Here is an 11,954-nt window from a genome sequence, read left to right on the forward strand (position 1 = left end):
ACAATTTATTAGAACTTTCCTCTTATTTTTATCTAAATTATCAAGACAGTTGTCTCAGTTCTGTATGTCACTTAGCCAATGGAGACATGCTTCTACTGAAATTCCACCCTGATTTCAAAGTGTCACTGACTCCCCCCGTCCCAATCAACAGCACTAGCTGATTTTAAGGAAATGGCCAATAGGCTGCTGCAATATCCTGAGCAAGTGAGTAAGCAGAACCAGCTTTATTCAAGGAGGACACATGACAATTTGCAAGCCTGTAATCTTCCAGATAGCTTTCTAGCTAGAAACATTGGAATCCTTTTTTTTTCAAATGACTCCTATACATTAAGGTTATAATTCTTAACAATAAACCTATAAAACCAGATGTGATAACACATTCATTTAAGCCTTGACACTGGGGAGGTTAATGCTGGTGAACCTCTTGAGCTCAAGATTTCTGAGCTACAATGGAGGTAAAGCTGATCAGGTGACCACACTAAGTCTAGCACCAGTATGATGACCATGTGGGAGCACAGAGCCACCAGGCTGTGTGTGGAGGGCCAAACCTGCCTGGGTTAGATATAGAATAGGTTAAAGATTCTAGGGCAGCTTGGTACCACAGGAGATGGAATGCTGGTCCTTGAGTCAAGAAGAATGATCTTCCTTATTTGAAATTGAGCCTCAGACACTTACTAGCTTTCTGAGTCTGGGCAAGTCACTTAACCCTGTCTGCCTCAGTTTCCTCATCCATAAAGTGATCTAGAGAAGGAAATGGCAAACCACTGCAGTATCTTTGCCAAGAAAACCCTCAAATGGAGTTATGAAGAGTGAGATACACAACTGACAACAACAAAAAGTATTCTATGCTGATTCCTAATACATAACCCTGCCTGTGTCACTCCTCTCCTCAGAATCTTCAAGAACCCTCCATTACTTATCAACTAAATTATTAGCTCTTTAACTTGGCATTCAGGGCCATATGAAATCTGTCTCCAATCTGCCTCTCCAATTTTATCCCGTAAAACACCCTTTCATATTCTCTACCCTTCAGTCATGCTAACATATTTACAATTCCTCAAACACAGATTAATTTTTTCTGCTTTAAATGGTATTTTTCCCTACAATTACATATTAAGAAAATTTTTAGCATTCATTTTTACAAGATTTTGAATTCTAGATTTTACTCTTTCCCTCCCTCCTTTCCTCTCTTCTGAAAATGGTAGGCAGTTTGATATGGTTTCTACATATGCTATCATGTAAAACATATTTCCATATTCATCATAGTTGTAGAAGAAACAGATCAAAAGGAAAAAAACAGAATAATAAAGTAAATTTAAAAAATATGCTTCAATCTGCATTCAGAGTCCATCAGTTCTTTATCTGAATATGGATAGCATTTTCCTTCATGACTCCTTTTTACTTGTCTTGGATCATTGTGTTGCTGAGAAGATCTGAGTCATCCTACTATGCTGCTGATACTGTGTGCATTGTTTTCCTGGTCCTACTCATTTCACTTTGCATCAGTAACAGATTCATTTGTCACATGCATATATTGTTCATGATCCTCCATGTGCCTGGAATACCTTCTCCTCCCTATCTTTACCTGGTAAAGTCCTCTTATCCTTCCAGTCTTTGGCCAAATACCATTGCCTTCACAAAGTCTTTCCTGATAGAACTGATTTTCTTTCCTCTGAACTACCATATAGAAATGGGACTAAGGATAGGAAAGGTAAGACTCCGTGTAGAGTACAGCACAGGGAAATAAGGTGAAGCACAGAGAAGTTAAGGAATTTGGTGATGGTCAGACCGCTCATGGGAGCCTTTGCTGATCTTCCCAGCTGCAGTTAGAAATGACCTAACTTTTATTTGGTTTATGTTTTGTACCTACATACACACATAAATGTTATTTCCCCTGCCTGATACAGGGTAGGCACTGAAGACATAGGTTATCTTAGTTTTGTCATTTTATCTCTAGCATCTATAAGCACCTGGCTTATAAAAGGCACTTAATAAATGCTTGTTGAGTAAGGGTCAAAGTCAAGAATCAAAGTGAGTTTCTCCAGCCTTCTTCTTCCCCCTTCTATACCATGGTGTTTCTTCTTCTGTTGCTGTTTCTGGCTATACTAAAGATAATTAGGATAGTCATTATATTCCTTAAACTTTGATAACTCACTAGGATGTCACCTATTAAAACTAGAGTGACTATCTAGTTTTGACTGTATAAAATGTTATTGTTTCATTTGATTGGGTAGAAAGAATAGTGACTTTGTAGTCAGAGGAGCTAAGTTCAAATACCATCTTTGATTCTTATGTCATGAGTCAGAAGAGTCATTTAACTTCCCTGAGCCTAAGTTTCTTCATCTGTAAGATGAGTAGGTTGAACTAGATGGCCACTGAGGTCCCTTCCAGTTTTCTATGATCCTATGAAAAACTGCAAAACTACCAAAGGCTGCTTGTCATTCAAAAGAATCAATGAAGGATTCAAAGAATTATTTATATGACACTAATCAGCCTGAGTCATTAAAAAACTGAATAGGAGAGAGAGAGATTCAGGAAAAAAAAAATGCCTCATTGGTCCTTATGAGGAACTACTCTAAAACCCATGAATTCCTCAAAAGCAAGTCGAATATAGGAAGCCTTGGGGCATAAGCAGTCCAGGAAGTGCTAACCATGTGGAGTTCCAAGATAGGAAATGAGCATTGTTAGGCCTCAGTTAAAAGGCTGTTAAGAAAAAGCCAAAGTTCAATTCAGAGACCTTCTCTTAGTGCATCCAATGCTGCTATTTCTCAATAGATAAGTTAGAAAGGAGAGTTCCTTTAACTAACAGATGCTCAGTTTAACTTGGGATAAAGAATGAGTCTTAACAAAATGAGGAAGAACAGTTTATTTTTCAGGAAGCTTGAAGCATATGTTCCCAGATGTTGCCCATGCCACATAAGTCAGGGAAAGAAGCTTTAGTCTGCTTGTTTAAAGGAAAAAAAATGCACACCAAATTGTTATTTTTAAAAACAGAAAAACAAGCCCTCCAATATAGTAAATGTTGCAGAAATCATAATAAATTGTGGCAGAAATGTCCGTTTTACAAAACAAAGTCAGTCACGTCTCATGTTGCATAACAGGCAGCCATGTGTGCAGCCATTTCTGTGCTGATCGAGGACACATTGCCATATTCATAAACATCCATCACAAGCTCAGCCATGCACCTCGGGATTCCTTGCAGGATCACAACAAACATTCCAATTGTAGAATATCCATTTTGGAGCAATTGTTACTCAGTTATCCACTATTTGTGTCTAAATAAGCCATCTGAAAACCCACTCCCTCGATGTAAGTAAGCACCTGGGGAGAAATAGCCCTTAGGAAACCTAATAAAGAAGAAAGGAAATGTGCAATTTGAAGCCAAAATTGCTTTCTTAAAGTGTGGTCAAATCAAATGTGAAAAACAATGGCCTTGCTCTGCCAGAGGGATGGATAGTAGCATGGACCCTCCTACACAAACTACACTTTTTTCCCTCTTCAAGTTTTATTACATATTTGAACACATAGATTACTAGACACCCAATATGGGGGAATTTATAATGGTCTGGAAATGATTAATGCCGTGCCATAACTTATTTAAAAACATAACCAGCGTAAGTTGGCCTCAAAGCCGCTTTATGTCCTAACAAATCACTTTTCTTTCATTCAGGGCCTGAATTATCCAGATGATTGTTCCTCTAGTCCCCTTTGTTTCCCCTTCTTATCCCACTTGCTGCCAGGCTTTTTACCATTTCTTTCCTTCTCAGCACCACTTAGCCACACTAAACTGGGAGCCTAAAAGAGAAGGGAAGCACAAACCACTTGATTTTGCTGCTTGTCAGAAAGAAGGCAGCAATGCTGGTTGAATCCCAGGCAGTGTATCTGCCCCCAGAGCAATCCTTCAAACAGTACAAGAAAAATGAAACTAAGGCTAAACTCATCTAAGTTCCCTTTTGTGTTCAATTAACAAATAGGTTTGGCTGCTTAACATGGGGGCATATGCTGGTTTACAGGAGTACTCTCTTTGTCCAGAAATTTAGGGAGCGGTTGGTACCCATCTTCTGCCTTGATCTCACAGGGGTGGGGAACCTGTGGCCTCGAGGCCATATGTGACCCTCTAGGTCCTCAAGTGCAGCCCTCTGACTGAATCCAAACTTCACTGAACAAATCCCCTTAATGAAACGATTTGTTCTGTAAAACTTGGACTCAGTCAAAAGGCTGCACCCAAGGATCTAGAAAGCCACATGCTAGGCCACAGATTCCCCACCCCTGTTAGAACCTTTCATTCCTTTCAAGGTTCAGCTCAGGTGCCATGTCCTATCAGAAACTTTTCATGATCTTCCTAATTGTTAATGCATTTTTCCTCTTGAAATTACTTTGTTTTTACTTATCAATATACATGCTGTATACCTGAAGTAGAATGTACACCCCTCGGGTTAATCTCTCCCTACCTTATCACAAAATGAGAAGCCTTTCCCCATCCCCCTCAACTGCTAGTGTGGTACCTCTCTAATGACCCTGTGTTTATTTTGTGTTTATTCTGTATTTATTTATTTGCGCATGCTTGTGTATGCACATGTTGTCTCCCTTTTTCAAATATAAACTCTTTGAGACTAGGGGTTGTTTCATGCTTTGTATTTTGGATCTTCATTGCTGAGCAGAGTGCCTGGTGCCTAGTAGACAGTGAATAAATGATTGTTGACTAATTGAAATCCCCTCCTTCAGACTTGTTTATGCCCTTCTAGGAGATTATAAACATGATAGAGAGCTTATAGAATCACCAAGAGGAAAGGACTTCAGAAGTTGCCGAGTTACCTGTCCCTGAACAGAGAAATCCCCTTTGACGTCAGCCCCAGCAAGTGGTCATGTGAGCTCTGTGTGAGGCTTCTCCTCCAGGTAGGGAGGACACCGCCGTCCCTAGCATAAGTCATTCTTACCTTGACCATCTTTGTTAGGAAGGTTTTCCTGACACCAAGCCTCCTTTTGCATCCTTGCAACTTCTCTTTATTTTCCCTGATTCTACCTTCTCAGGGTCAGACAAAACGAGTCTAATCCCCTTTTCCTCTAGACACCCCTTCAAATGCTGGAATTTCCAGACGACCATTATGTCCTCCTTGGGCTTCTATCTTGTGTTTTCCATGTCATGCTTCACTCTCTAGACTTTATTCTAGCTGCCATTTCCCTCTTCTCCAATTGGTGAGATGTTCCCAAAACCTCCATTTTGAGGAAAAGCCCAGACTAGTTATACTTCATCCTCTGGACTTTAGATGATCCTGCCCAGGTCCTGTGCCCCTCCCACTTTCAGTTCCCTTTTAAATGGTGTCTTATCTCATTAGAACATAAGCTCCTTAAGGAGGAGTATTCTTTCTTTATGTACCTAGTAAATACTTCATAAATGCTTGTTGACTTGGCTTCTGAAGCCTTATCTATTTTTCCTTGTGAGACACTGATTTGATTATATAAAACTGTAATGGAATAGGAATTTTTTTACTGTGTTCCCCAATATCAACACGTATTATCAGGTTTAACAGCACAAGGAAAGGATTCTGCAAAGACAAATAATCTGTGAGTGTGCCCTCCATGCCCCTGACCCGTGATGAAACTCTCAGGAGGCTTCACAACAGAAAGGTTCCATTCATGCATGAAGCATTGAAGGCACTGAAGGTATGAAGGATCATGAAGGGACAGTCAGTCAGCTAACATTTATTAAGTACCTACTATGTGTAGGCATCATGCTAAGTGTTGTAGAAGCAGTAAAAGGAATAACTTTATTAATGCCTCTATGTTCTAGTCCACCCTTCTGCTTACCTCTTTGTTGTTGCTGTTGAGTCATTTTAGTCACGTCTGACTCTTTGTGACCCCCTTTGGATTTTTCTTGGTAAAGATAATGGAGTAGTTTGTCATTTCCTTCTCCAGCTCATTTTACAGATGAGGAAACTGGGGCAAACAAGGTTAAGTGACTTGCCTAGCAAGTGTCTGTAAGCTAGTAAGTGTCTGAGGTCAGATTTGAACTCATGAAGATGAGTCCTCCTAATTCAAAGCCCGATGCTTTATCCATTGTCCCTGCCTCTAGTCCTTCTTTATACTGCTCCCCTATACACATATAGCTTTTTCAAGGTACATGCCTACACACAAGCCCTAGGCTTACAATTCCCATCCTATTTCCCCTGACACTACTTCTTCTCATCAATGACCAGCCATGGGAGCAGCAGATCATTCATTAGTGCTCTGTTATTTTGTCCATCAATGACACAATATCCTTTTTCTATACTTAGTGACATGGGAAATGTTCTCAAATAAAATAGTCCCACAGGCAATGCTAACTGATATTAATTTAGTTTGTTCCCCTCACAACAGCATTGTGAGATAAGTGCTACATTATTATCCCCAATTTATAGATGAGGAAACAGGCTCACAGAGCCACACCTGCCAAGAGCCCATAGCTACTAAGTGTCAGAAGAGGGATCTGAATGCCCATTTTCCTGAATTTAATCACAATACTCCAATTACCCTACACTGCCTCTGAATAAACAGCATGGCATAATAGAATGTTGGATTCTTAATCAGTGAGCCTAATTCTGCCCTATGTGTGATCTTGGATAAATTGCTTTGTCCTTCTGGGTCTCATTTTCATCATTTTTTACAAGGTAATAGCAATAGATGGTCTCTAAGGTCCCTTTCACCTTTAATCTAGTGTCCTATGATTTTTCTGGGTCAGTATTTCAAGTAATACTTTATTGCATTTTTTAATTATTTTTTATTTTTAATTTACAGAATAAAGCATTTCTATAACATAATATAAAAAAAGATGTTTGCATGTGAAACTGCAAATCTATTATGCACAACTTGCTATTCTTTTTAAATATATAACATATATATATATATATATATATATATATATATATATATATATATTTAACAGTGCCTTAGACTGCTGATAAAGTCATCTGACTTCTAAGCATTAATTCCTTTTGTTTTTAACCTACTGGGTTTTACTGGATTAATAGAAAAAGAATCAAAATAATTTAGAAGTCTTTATTAGCATTGGACCTTAGGACTAACTTTCATACCTAGGCCCCCTCTCACTACATACTTTCTTTCGTTTGTGGTTCTTCATATTGTGTTATTTAAACACATGGAATTTCCAAATCAATATATAAACATCCCCAAGTAGCGTGAAAAGAGGCAGTGTGCCGAGCGTGCGGTAAAAACCGTCTGCTTCACACAGGCTCCCGAGGCACATGGAACCTTTCAGATGTTCTCAATTTCTGGCCTTCAATTGGTTTCACTTTTTCTTTTCTTCTTACTCTTTTTGATGAAGTTCACTGATTTGAACTTCATCAAAGCCTCTGCCATGTTAGATAATGCTATATTAGAGACTGATTGTTCTACATTGAGAATATTTATACTTCATTGTTTCAAGGATGGATCATTTACTTAATCAGTATGGGCTACTTCTTCCACTGATTTACATTGTCACCTGTAGTTAAAGGTCCTTGTGAGCACTTGCAAACCATAAACGCCAACACAATCATTCTTTAGACACCTGGTAGCAAGCCCTTCCAAACTTAGCTATGCTGATCTTTGGATTGTAATCAAAGTTTTTCCAGCTTAGTGGGACTAGAGGAGTCTGTTGGCAGTCTTCAAGAACCTCTAGTCCACAAGGCATCAGAGTAGAACTTTAGCAGAGGATGAAATTTTTGTATTCTTTATTTATTTCCATATTAATGTCCTCAACCCCATTTCCCTGTCTTGCAGTTCTGGTACCGTGTTTCCCCGATAATAAGACACTGTCTTATTATTTTTTTTGGAAAGAAAAAACACCAGAGGGCTTATTTTCAGGGGAGGGCTTATGTTGTCCTGCCTCAGCTCTCCTCCGCGGCACTGCTCTCAATGGCGCCAGCAAGCAAATCACTGGGGAAGAACAGGATGACGCGCTCACTGCTGCAGCTCTGATTGGATGCAGCTTGGAGCGCGGCATGCGTTTCACCGGGGGGAGGGGGGGGACAGTGCATACAGAGGGTACCGTAATGTAGCGTGTAGCGCAGGGGATCACCTTCACTACAGTAGCAATCTCGATAGGGCTTATTTTCGGGGGAAGGCTTATTTTCGGGATAGGTCTTATTATCGGGGAAACACGGGTATGTATTTTTCTTTTGTTTTCAAGAGAACTCCAACCTTAAGAGATGAGTAAACAGGCAATGGGAGAACTGGGCCGCACTGGACTTTCTACTTTAGCTTTGGAGAACCAGCTTTTCTTAGCACCAGACTTCACTAACAAAATTGGAAAAAATCCTCTCAATCTTGTATTTTTAACTACAGAAGTAGGTGGAAGGGGGAATTTTGCTGTTAACTCTTTTCATAAGGTAATGGATATATTTCTCTATATTCATATTAAAATTCTAAAAGAAAAGTATAAATCATGAAAGTATAGAGAAGTCATTTCTTATATTTTTTAAACCTAGAGTCAGGTGACAAAATAATTTTTTTTACTGAAAGTGATAGGACTGCAGTTATTTATATTATTTTATAACCCAGGTTTCAAGCCTGAAGTATTTTCTCTCTTTGTTGGAAAGACTGATAACTCAATGCTTTCTGCATATTCGCAGGGTAGAGTTAGTATGAGAACTTTGTAGAGGAGAGTGATTCTTCATCCCTCACTCTACAGATGTCACTCACAGTTCCCACATTCTTTTCAGGGAGAGAGACCCATGGAGAGAGAGAGCAGACTTTGGAAATGAGGGACATATTGAGCAGTTGGCTTTCCCCTATATGTTTCTATATGTTTGCCTTCCAAGGTCTATTCATCTCTCTCTCTCTCTCTCTCTCTCTCTCTCTCTCTCTCTCTCTCTGTCCCCCCCTCTGTCTCTCTCTCTGTCTTTCTCTCTGTGTGTGTCTCTGCAAGTTTCTTCCTGAAGAGAGTTTGAAATCATGTTTTCCAAAGCACATACATTACACATCACCACAATTCTTCTGGAAGCAGGTTCTCCAGCCTCCTCCATGCCATCAGAGGCACTCTGCCCAGGTGCCAGTCTCCAATTACAATTGTTTAACCTTCGGCAATCACTAAGGGGCCTGAGTTGCCTTTGTTCTGGATCCATTGGATGACCAATGGAAAAGAATTTTCCTATCCTTCCTAGTTCAGTTTCTTATTTTGGAGGAGCTTATGGACTAAAGGTGTGTGGGGTACAGATCAGAGTTTTTCTTAATTTTAAAGTAATGCCATGTATATGTCTCCTTTACAGATACTTAAACCAGTTGGATATGTTTGAGTTCTGAAACATCTCTTCATTTTTGAAATGTTCAAAACCAGAGATGATTTAAATGTGGAACCAATTGTAAAACTAAATATAGCTTGCTGGCAAGAACAAAATTCTTTGTATTTTCTTTCTTTTTACCAGCCCTTTGGTGACACAGTATCAGACTAATATTGTCTAGTGTAAGCTTGAGGCTTTTGTCTTAGGGTCTCCAGAGGCCAAGAAGAATGATATTGATGGCAGCTATCCAAGAGATACCCTCTCCCCAACTCCCATTATTCTATCCCTACAGATATCAGTGAAATTCAGAGCAGCCAGAGTGGCTCATAACTTTCCAGTAACTAGGGGAAAGCTGAGAGACTGATGAGTGCATCAAGGTTGGGATCCACTGCTGAGCAGATATAAAGAATGTCTAGGGGCGGCTAGGTGGTTCAGTGAATAGAGCACCAGCCCTGGAGTCAGGAGGACCTGAGTTCAAATCTGGCCTCAGACACTTGACACACTTACTAGCCATGGTTGACCTTGGGCAAGTCACTTAACCCCAATTGCCCTGCCCTCCTCCCTTCAAAAAGAAAAAAAAAATGTCTAAAAAGTAACATTATTCCCTGAAAGTCAAAAGGAAGTAAATGGGAGTAAGGACAGGAGCCATAGCAACGAAGAGCTAGGACAGTGTTTGTAAAAAAAAAAAAAAAAAAAAGGTTAGAGACTAATGTCCCTCGGAAGTTCAGGGATGTGTCCCTCTGAGGAGATCTCCAAAAAATGGAGACTCTCCAAAGCTACAGATCCAGTCTGAGAATTACTTCTAGACCAGAATGGGGATCATGATCAGCATCGCCATAGTTGAATCAATCCAGTAAGAACTGATTGAGCACTGGCAGAATGAGGCCTTGGTGGAATCCACTAGAAAGACTACTCTGGCAGGTTTTCTGTGCCATTGAACAAACACAGACAGGTTCCCTATAGCAAGAGACTAGACGGGTCTGAAATGATAATAATAGCTGACATTTATATAGTGCTTTAAAGTTTGTGAAGCACTTTAAACATCCATTATCTCATTTGATCCTTATCATAACGAATATTATAATCCTCATTTTACATTGGTGGAAACTGGGATTCAGAGAGGTTAAACAGTTTATCCATGATCACAAAATGAGTAAGGGGCAGAGGTAAGATCTGAACCCAGTTTTTATCTAGTTCCACATCTAGCATTCTTTTCATTCCATCATATTATCATCCTGGGTCATTGTCAGTCATCTTGACTTTTGTCTTGCCATTGGATTTTGATGAATTGGAGAGAAGGAGTAAGGCTGATAAGTTCTCACAATTCTACTTCACTTAGAGGAGAGTGATACTTCATCCCTTGTTCTACAGAAGTCACTCACAGTTCCCACATTCTTTTCTGAGAGACCCAGAGAGAGAGAGCAGACTTTGGAAACGAGGGACACATTGAGCAGCCAGCTTTCCCCTATGTGTTTGTGTTCCAAGGTCTGTTTATCTGTGTGTGTTGGGGGGGGGGGGGGGGGGGACGTGTGTGTGTCTCTGTCTGTCTCTGTCTCTCTCACTATCTCTCTGTCTCTGTCTGTCTCTATCTCTGTCTCTGTCGTTCTCTCTCCTCTTTCCCTGACAGTCAAAACAAAGTAAATGTGAGCAAGGACAGGAGCCACAGCAACAGAAGAATAAGGAGAGTGTTTGTAAAAAAAAAGTAGACACTAATGACCCCAAGAAATTCACCACCAACATGTTTCAATTCACCATCGAAGACAGCATGGTGCAGTGGAAAAAATAATGGCACTGGAGTCAGAAGAGCTGGTAATGATTACTACTCTGTCACCGGGCTTCTGGTTATTGCCGTTTTTTCATCCTTAAAATAAGAGTATTTAAATTAGTTGGCACCTGAGATCCCTTCTAGCACTGTGTTTATGATACCATGACCATGGGCAGTGGATTGTTTCTAATCTAGGCAAGTTAAATTTTTGTGTTTTCATCACTCTTAAAACTTTCTGAGTCACAAGAAGGAAGATGAAAAGAGTAAGCAGGCTTTTCCTTAAATCATGGATATATCTAAACTGCTTCTAACACAGCTAATCAATTCTATGAAGAAAACAATCAAAATCAGATTGACTGGTGCTGTGTAGATAAAATGGCTAGTTGTAATCGACTGAATTTTCCATTTTTCAACCAAAGGATTATGTCTTTGTGAGGACACAATCTAGGTAAGCCATTTTCTTTTCAGTAATGGTACCACCAGAACTAGCCAAGCCCTGACACTATGTGGTTGTAAAAAGAATGATGGCCATCACTATGGAGATATTTATCCTTCAGAATGCTAAAGACCTTGGTAGAGAAAGAGCAAATGGGTCATTTGCTTTGTAACTGACAAGTTTCAGCTCCAGATACAATCTGTCCAGCACAGTGCCTGGCACATAGTATGTGCTTCATAAATCTGGATTGATTGGAGAAGAGGATCAAGTTATTCCCTTTCAGAGGTCCACTGTGGCCATGGCTCTTCCTACTCAGTAGCCAGTAACTGGACTGCTTCCTCATTTCAAAGCACCCAAGACTTTTAGATGTGAGTTGTTTCCTCTAAAGTGGCCAGGGGTCAGCTCAAATACAACCCCTGTTCCATGTACAAAACTTCTCATTGGCTTTCAGAGTCTAACTTGAGCAGTAAGCTCTCTCTCTCTCTCTCTCTCTCTC

The 11,954-nt window shown here is 39.9% G+C and overlaps 1 protein-coding gene across 1 annotated transcript in view; it reads left to right on the plus strand.

Moving 5' to 3' along the window:
- Positions 1 to 11,954, plus strand: part of COLEC12 (collectin subfamily member 12) — a 237,482-nt gene that overhangs the window by 141,680 nt on the left and 83,848 nt on the right. The gene's annotated exons all lie outside the window — the stretch shown is intronic.

Source organism: Petaurus breviceps, unplaced genomic scaffold (genome assembly GCF_028583685.1).
Source record: "Petaurus breviceps papuanus isolate PSGF00001 unplaced genomic scaffold, PetGlider_PUasm1.0 38, whole genome shotgun sequence".
In the NCBI taxonomy this organism is placed as follows: domain Eukaryota; kingdom Metazoa; phylum Chordata; class Mammalia; order Diprotodontia; family Petauridae; genus Petaurus; species Petaurus breviceps.